The 8086-nt window shown below is 39.4% G+C and overlaps 1 protein-coding gene across 1 annotated transcript in view; it reads left to right on the top strand.

Annotated features, from left to right (window-relative positions):
* The first annotated feature begins 4738 nt into the window (after positions 1 to 4738).
* The window catches only part of RASGRP3 (RAS guanyl releasing protein 3), a 141329-nt gene continuing 137981 nt past the window's right edge, over positions 4739 to 8086 (top strand). The window contains exon 1 of the mRNA XM_049870558.1: positions 4739 to 7880. The gene's annotated coding sequence lies outside the window, so the exon portion shown is untranslated. The remainder of the gene's footprint in view (positions 7881 to 8086) is intronic.

Genomic DNA, 8086 nt, shown 5'->3' with positions numbered 1-8086 from the left:
TACCTAGTACTTGCACCTATATTTGTGAGATCTCTGTTCTGTCCCATTGTTATGCCTCTTTTGGCACCAGTACCAAATTCTTGAAATTTTTTAGCATGTTTAATATCTAGTCTTCCATATATTTTTTCCTAAAATTAACTATACCATTCTTAGTTTTTTGTCCTTGCAAATAAACTTCAGAATTTTTTTTTTTTTTTAGAGGGGAGTCTGTTTTTTTTTTTTTTAAAAAAGCTCTTTGAGGTTTTATTCAAGAGTTCATTATATTTATAAATCCATTTGGGGAGAACTGACATCCTTACAATGTTGAGACTTCCAGTCCAGGAAAATTGGGTAGCTCCCCATTTGTTGAAAAATCTTTTATTTTCTCAGTGAAGTTTTATAAATTTCTTTATACAAGTTATGCATATTTTTTGTTATTCCTTGCAATGTTATTGTTATACAAATGGAATTTTTTAAAATACATTTTCTAAGCAGTTGTGTTTGTTATAAGGAATATTTATTAATTTTTGTGTTCATTTTGTGGTCATCCACTTTACTATACTTTCTAATTATTAAAAAATATTTAGTTTATTCTACTGAGCAAATGATTATAAAATCCACAAGTTGGATAATTGTGTCTCCTGCTTTCTCATAGTTGTTCCTTAGTTCCTTTTTTTGTCTTGTTCCAATGACTTAGATATCCAGAACAGTGTTAAATAGTGATAACGAACATTCTTTTCTTGTTTCTGAGCTTAATATTAACACCTCTAGTGTTGTTGTGAGGTGCCATCAAGTCAGTTCCTACTCATAGCAACCTTACGTACAACAGAACGAAACACTGCCCAGTTCTGCACCATTCTCACAATTGTTGTTATGCTTGAGCCCATTGTTGCAGCCACTGTGTCAATCCATCTCATTGAGAGTCTTCCTCTTTTTCACTGACCCTTTTTTCTACTTTACCAAGCATGATGTCCTTCTCCAGGGACTGGTTCCTCCTGATAATATGTCCAAACTATGTGAGACAAAGTCTCGCAATTCTTGCTTCTAAGGAGCATTCTGGCTATACTCCTTCCAAGAAAGATCTGTTTATTCTTTTGGCAGTCCATAGCATATTCAATATCCTTTGCCAACACCATAATTCAAAGGCATCAATTCTTCTTTGTCTTCCTATTCATTCTCTAGCTTTCTCATGCATATTAGGAGATTAAAAACACCACGGCTAGGGTCAGGAGCACCTCAGTCCTCCAAATGACATCTTTGCTTTTTAACAGTTTAAAGAGGTCTTTTGCAGCAGATTTGCCCAAAGCAATGTGTCAGTTTGATTACTTAACCGCTGCTTCCATGGGTGTTGATTGTGGATCCAAGTCAAATGAAATCCTTGATAACTTCAATCTTTTCTCCATTTATCGTGATGTTGCTTACTGGTCCAATCGTGAGGATTTTGTATTTCTTTATGTCGAGGTGTAATACATACCGAAGGTATGATCCATACCAAAGTATCTCACTATTAACTATGGTGCTTAAGGAGATAATCTTTATCATGTTAAGAAGAATTTCTTGAACTCTATGTTATTAATTTAAAATATCAATATTGAATTTTATCAAATGAATTTTCAGGATCACTTGTTGTGTTAATCCAAAAGCTTTTCTCTAGTGACTTATTGAGGTCTTAATTATGCCAGTACTTTCCTTAATATTGAGATGTTTTTACATCTCTAGGATAAACATGTTTATATGTTAGGTTAGTCTGTGTTTTCCTTTATTGTGCTTTGTCAGTTTTTTATTTTTAAGATCAGGAATACTGTTTTAGCTTTCTATCACTTTGTGTATGGAATTTTTATATAGCATATGTACAGGTCAAAGAGAACTTGATTGTGTAAGTAATCTAGACCAAAATTTCTCTTGGAGACAATTCCTTGGTAATTTTTTCATGATTATTGATCTGTTGATTCTCAGCTTCTTTGTTGGTCAATTTGCCTTTAATTACTATTTTGTCTGTATCTCACAGTATTTGATGTTAAGAGCTTGGCTGCTTATCAAAAGGTCAGCAGTTTGAATCCACCAGCTGCTCCTTGGAAACCACATGGCGCAGTTCTACTCTGTCCTATAGTGTCACTATGGGTTAGAATTGGCTCAGTGGCAGTGGGTTCAGTTTGTTTTTTTGGGCTCTTGTGAAGGAAACTTTCTAAGCATTCTGTAATTGCCTTTTTGATTTCTTCTTCCATCAATGATTTTTTAAAGAAAGCTATATATTTTTTTTTTTTCCCGAAGAGCCTGGATCTTTTTTGACTTACACTTTTGTAATTAATTTATAGTTTCTTACCATGTGGTTATAGAATATGGACAGAATAATTTCCTTGGGGAGAAAATTGCTTGAGATTTTCTTTGTAGTCTAATAGAAAATCAATGTTTGCAAACTTTATGTATTTTCTTAAGGGAGTTAAAAGGTTTTCTCTTTAATCATTCATTTATTCATTCAGAATTGTTTCAGCTGTTTCTCCTACATGTCAGGCATTGTACTAAGCATTGCAGGATACTAAAATAAATAGGACATATGCTTTCTTCTAAGGTTGTTAACATTGGGATGGAACATGGATAAACCCTATAGGACAGAGTAGAAGTGCCCTATAGGGTTTCCAAGGAGTGGGTGGTGGATTCAAACTGCCAACCTTTTGGTTAGCAGCCGAGGTCTTAACTACTGTGCCAGTAGTGCTCTGATAATTATAACACAGAGTAAGAAATAAATTGCAACAGAATGTACAAAAAGGCAAGACAGCCCAGAGTGGGATCTAAGGCCTGTTCTAGGTTCTGAGAAGACAAAGTTGACAAGACATCATCATGGCCCCTGAGAGACTTTCATTCCAAAAGTGTAAAAGATAAATTTAGGGCAGAGATAGACTTTTGGAGGCAAGAAGTTTAATTAGGAAATCGCTGTTGTAACCCAGTAATAAATTAGGATATACGGGAGACATAAGAAAACAAGATGAGCAGAGGGTATTTTTCATATTTAAAGGTCATGTGGAGAAGCGAGGTCCACGTAGTCGGCTGAGGAAGGTAAAAGTAAAATTTTATAGAAACCAGGGGAGGAGAACACTTCAAGGAGGACTTGGTCAATGGTCAGGTACAGCCAACAGGTCAAGTAAGATAAAAGCAAAAACGTGTCCATTGGCCATGATCGTTGGTGACTAGTGAAAGCAGTTTCAGTGAAGTGCAGGGAAGAACCTGACTATAAGTGGGTTGAGACTTGAATGGGATGTGACATGGTGGAGACAACAGATGTTTCTCGAAAAGCTTACTGATGAAGGTAATGAGCGAGTTAAGGCAGCAATTAAAGGGGCAGAGGATCAGAAAGATTGTTTTTTAGGACCAAAACAAACAAACAACATGTCAGCATGTTTAGATAAAGAGGTGGATGAGCTGAGAGGGATAGCAGGCATGATTGCTGGTGGGAGGGTCGTGAGCAGAGGGGAGAGGGCTGGACACAAAGTCCAGGAGGAGGGATGGTCTCTGACAGGGACTGACTGGTGGAAGACGTAGGCGGTACAAGCAGAGATGTGGGATCTCCCACTTCTTTACAAGACTGGAAGCGTTCAGAGTCTTGGTCTCTAAGTTGAGAGTTTGTTTCATAGGTACGGTTTAGAATCTATCCCTTCCTCCCTGCCAATACAATTAGAGAAGAATCTCTAAGCTTCTCTTGTCTTTCCTGAGGATTTTGCTGTTGGCAGCAATGGGTTCCCAGCATCTGTCTTTCCTCAGGAATTCCTGGGTGGTGCAAATGGCTAATGCACTTAAATGCTTACTGAGAGGCTGGATGTTGAAGTCCACCCAGAAGCTCCTCAGAAGAAAAGCCTGACAACCTACTTCTGAAAAATCAGCCATTGAAAACCCTATGGAGCACAGTTCTACTCTGACACACATGGGGTCACCATGAGTCAGAACTGACTCAATGGCAACTGATTTTGTTTCGTTTTGTTTTTGGTCTTTCTTTAACTATGTGATATGCACTGGGTCATCAGAAAAATTAACAGTTAATTGCAAATAGAGTGGTAGATGCCATAAGGTCACAGAAGTTTTTTACTGTAAATATGAAGTAAAATATGCCAAAATAGTATTTAAAATCTTCGATTGACCCCCTTTTCTGTTTCGGATTGGAGACTGTCACATCAACACACGAACAAAATGCCTACCAAGATGACATGTGTCTCTCACTCCAACAAAGCTGGCATTAATCCAAAAATAATGAATGTTAGAGAGGTTGTGGAGAGACTGGAACACTTATACACTGCTGGTGGAAATGTAAAATGGTACAACCACTTTGGAAATCAATTTGGTGCTTCCTTAAAAAGCTAGAAATAGAACTACTATACGATCCAGTAATCCCACTCCTTGGAATATATCCTGGAGAAATAAGAGCCTCTACAAGAACAGATATATGCACACCCATGTTCATTGCAGCATTGTTTACGATAGCAAAAAGATGGAAGTAACCAAGGTGCCCATCAACAAATGAATGGATAAATTATGGTATAGTCACACAATGGAATACCACACATCGATAAAGAACAATGATGAATCCATGAAATATTTCATAACATGGAGGAATCTTGAAGGGATTATGCTGAAATTAGTCAGTTGCAAAAGGACAAATATTGTATGAGACCACTATTTTAAGAAGTCAAGAAATAGTTTAAACAGAGAAGAAAATAATCTTTGATGGTTACGAGAGGAGGGAGGGTGGGAGGGGTATTCACTAATTAAATAGTAGATAGGAACTACTTTAGGTAAAGGGAAAGACAACATACAATTCAGACGAGGTCAGCACAACTGGACTAAATCAAAAGCAAAGAAATTTCCTGAATAAACTGAATGTTTCGAGGGCTCGTGTAGCAGGGGTAGGCGTTTGGGGACCATGGTTTCAGGTAACATCGAAGTCAATTGGCATAATAAAATCTATTAAGAAAACAGTCTGCATCCCACTTTGGAGAGAGGCGTCTGGGGTCTTAAACGCTAGCAAGCGGCCATCTAAGATGCATCAATTGGTCTCAAGCCATCTGGATCAAAGTAGAATGAAGAACACCAAAGGCACAAGGTAATTATGAGCCCAAGAGACAGAAAGGGCCACATAAATGAGAGACTACAACAGCCTGAGACCAGAAGAACTAGATGGTGCCTGGCTACAACCGATGACTGCCCCGACAGGGAACACAGCAGAGAACCTCTGAGGGAGCAGAGCAGTGGGATGCAGGCCTCAAATTCTCGTAAAAAGACCAGACTTAATGGTCTGACCGAGACTAGAAGGACTCCAGAGGTCAGGGTCCTCCGACCTTCTGTTAGCCCTAGACGGAAACCATTCCCAAAGCCAACTCTTCAGATAGGGATTGGACTGGACTGTGGGATAGAAAATGGTACTGGTGAAGAGTGAGCTCCTTGGATAAAGTAGACACATGAGACTATGTGGGCACCTCCTGTCTGGAGAGGAGACGAGAGGGTCAGAAGTGGGCTGAATGGACACGAAAAAAGAGAGTGGAGGGAAGGAATGTGCTGTCTGGTTAAAGGGAGAGCAACTAGGAGTATATAGCAAGGTGCATATAAGTTTTTGTATGAGATACTGACTTGGTTTGTAAACTTTCACTTAAAACACAATAAAAATTAAAAAAGTACAGACAACTCCCTCTATTAAAAAAAAAGGCTTGTCTTAGCACATGATATTTGTAGTTTATTTCTATTACAAACACTGAACCATCTTCATGGATACATCTTGATGCTTGCAAAATTTTTCTCTTTGGATGTTGGGGTTTCACCCCTGACAGTATGGCAAGCCTGAGATTATCACTTTTTTCTTCTTTTTCTGTTATTTTGGAAAAACACTGTAGTCTCTTTATGGAGTAAAACTCCTGGTTTGGTTATCATTGGAAATAATTATGAAACAAAGCCCAGGTATGAAAAATTGTCCATACAGGCTCCTCTGTTGAGTAAGATCTCACTCATTAAAAACCAAAGTTGACAGTTTAACAGGCTCATCATTGTTCCAATGGGTTTCACCACATCAAAGATGTAGAAATTGTTCACTACAGATTTGTAAGTAAGCTCAATTAAACCCATGCTAACCTTGCTGACTTGATAATCTACCCCTGTCAGAGATTGTAAATTTGAAAAAAGGCTTTGATTCCATAGGAGGGTGCTGTGGGGTTGGGACAGAGACAGATGCTAGCCATACCTAGAAGCAGAATCTTCGATGTGGTGAAAAAATGTGAAAGTATTCACTAAAGATGATCTGTTGAGCAAGGTAAGCACTGTGCTTACCTTGCCTATTGGATAATCTGCCCCTGCCTGGGGGACCATAACTGTTTTGTTTGGATGTTCATTTTGCCAAATGAGCTGACTCCCTGCCGTATCTACATTGTATCCAAAGGGGTGAGCTCAGGCACTGATTTTGAGAAGTGTGACCCTTAATATACCAAAAAATCAGATACCCAAGAGGCTTTCCCTAGTGAGGGGGAGAGGGAGGGAGGGACAATCACTTCAGGTGAGAAGGGCAAAGTCAACAAAGTCCCAGGATGATTGCAGTGAGCACAGAAAACAGACAGTTGGCCCAATTTCTTAGCAGACCAAAGGGGGCAGCAGAGCTCCCATAAAGTGCTCTGAAAGTTCAGTGATTATTTCTGTTTTTGCTCACAGCGGCCGATCACTGCTCTGCTCTCCCTTAACATGTTGACATAATCCAGCAGGCGATTATGTGGAAATCTGGTCTTAAGCTACCTAAAATGATTTCCATTAACTCATTAAAAAAATTATTTTGTTGTAAAAATACATATAACAAAACATTTGCCAATTCAGCATATTTTACAGGTACAATTCAGTGACATCATGTTGTGCAACCATCTCTACTATCCATTTCAAAATTATTCTACCACCATAAACAGATACTCATAGCCCCCTAAGCTAAGATTCCTCATTCTACCTCCCTCCCATCCCTGGTAACCACTAATAGACCTTGGTCTCTATATTAATTTGCCTACTATTTGCACATAAGTGGGATCATACAGTGTTTATCCTTTCATGACTGCCTTACTTCACTCAGCATAATGTTTTCAAGGTTCCTCCATGTTGTAGCACGTATCAGGACTAATTTCCTCTTTATGGCAGAGTCCATTAGCTCTTTAGACAAAGCTGTATCTGGCATTCTTCATCAAACCCGTCATATATATGCCCCCTCAGCATCATTTGTCACAGCAGCCCTGGCCTTTTCATACTATCCATACCAGTCTGTGAAATGAAACCTGAGCATTCTTAGACCGTTAGTCGGGGCCTGCCTTCCTTGGGGCAGTCCACCCCATCTTGTGGCTGTGCCAACAAACTGGAGCTTTGGGTGCTGAAAAAATGAAACCAAGATGGAGAGGTAGATTGACGTGTTTCAGGTGTACCTGGACTATAGAGTAGCTTCTACCTGCTGTATGAGTCTGTGGTTCCTTTCTCTTGCTGTTCGGGGGCCCCAGTGAAAACCTGAGTGAGATGAGAGAGCGTAGGGACTGCCTGCCTCCCCACCCCACGTCCCACATAAACACCATTAACTTTCTACTTGCTGTTGACCTGCCCTCCAGTATAACTTATCAGCTGTTCGGTGTTTATCACTAAAAGAAAAAAAAAAAAATTATGGAATGTGCAGCTCTGCATGCTAATGAAACAGCAGAGCCAACTCAGTAGTTTTGAGAAGATTTGCAAATGAGAAGAAGAATGATCTTCAGTTTCTGACCTCCTGGCACGGCAGCAGCATTTATCAGGAGGCACATGTGACTGGGTAAGACACAGAGCCCCGGGTTGAAGGAAACAGCTGCTTGCAGCACTTGGCAACTGGACAGGCAAGGCACTGATGTGAGGAATACCGGGCAGAGCCCAGCGCAGTAAGTAACTGGAGAACTTTTATGTGTGTGTGGGTTGTGCAAACCACTCACAATTTTTCTAATTTTGATTTTGGTTTCCTCTCTGGCACTACAAAAGATGATATTTTATTTGTACTCATTGTTACTGGCCAGTTGTAGCTTTAGTGACTTTTTTAGAACCTGTCACTTTCAACAACATTGTTTTCTAACTTTGAGGGATGAATGGG

Source organism: Elephas maximus, chromosome 26 (genome assembly GCF_024166365.1).
Source record: "Elephas maximus indicus isolate mEleMax1 chromosome 26, mEleMax1 primary haplotype, whole genome shotgun sequence".
Taxonomy (NCBI): Eukaryota; Metazoa; Chordata; class Mammalia; order Proboscidea; family Elephantidae; genus Elephas; species Elephas maximus.
Note: the sequence above shows the minus strand (reverse complement) of the source record. Positions and strands in the feature narration are given on the sequence as shown.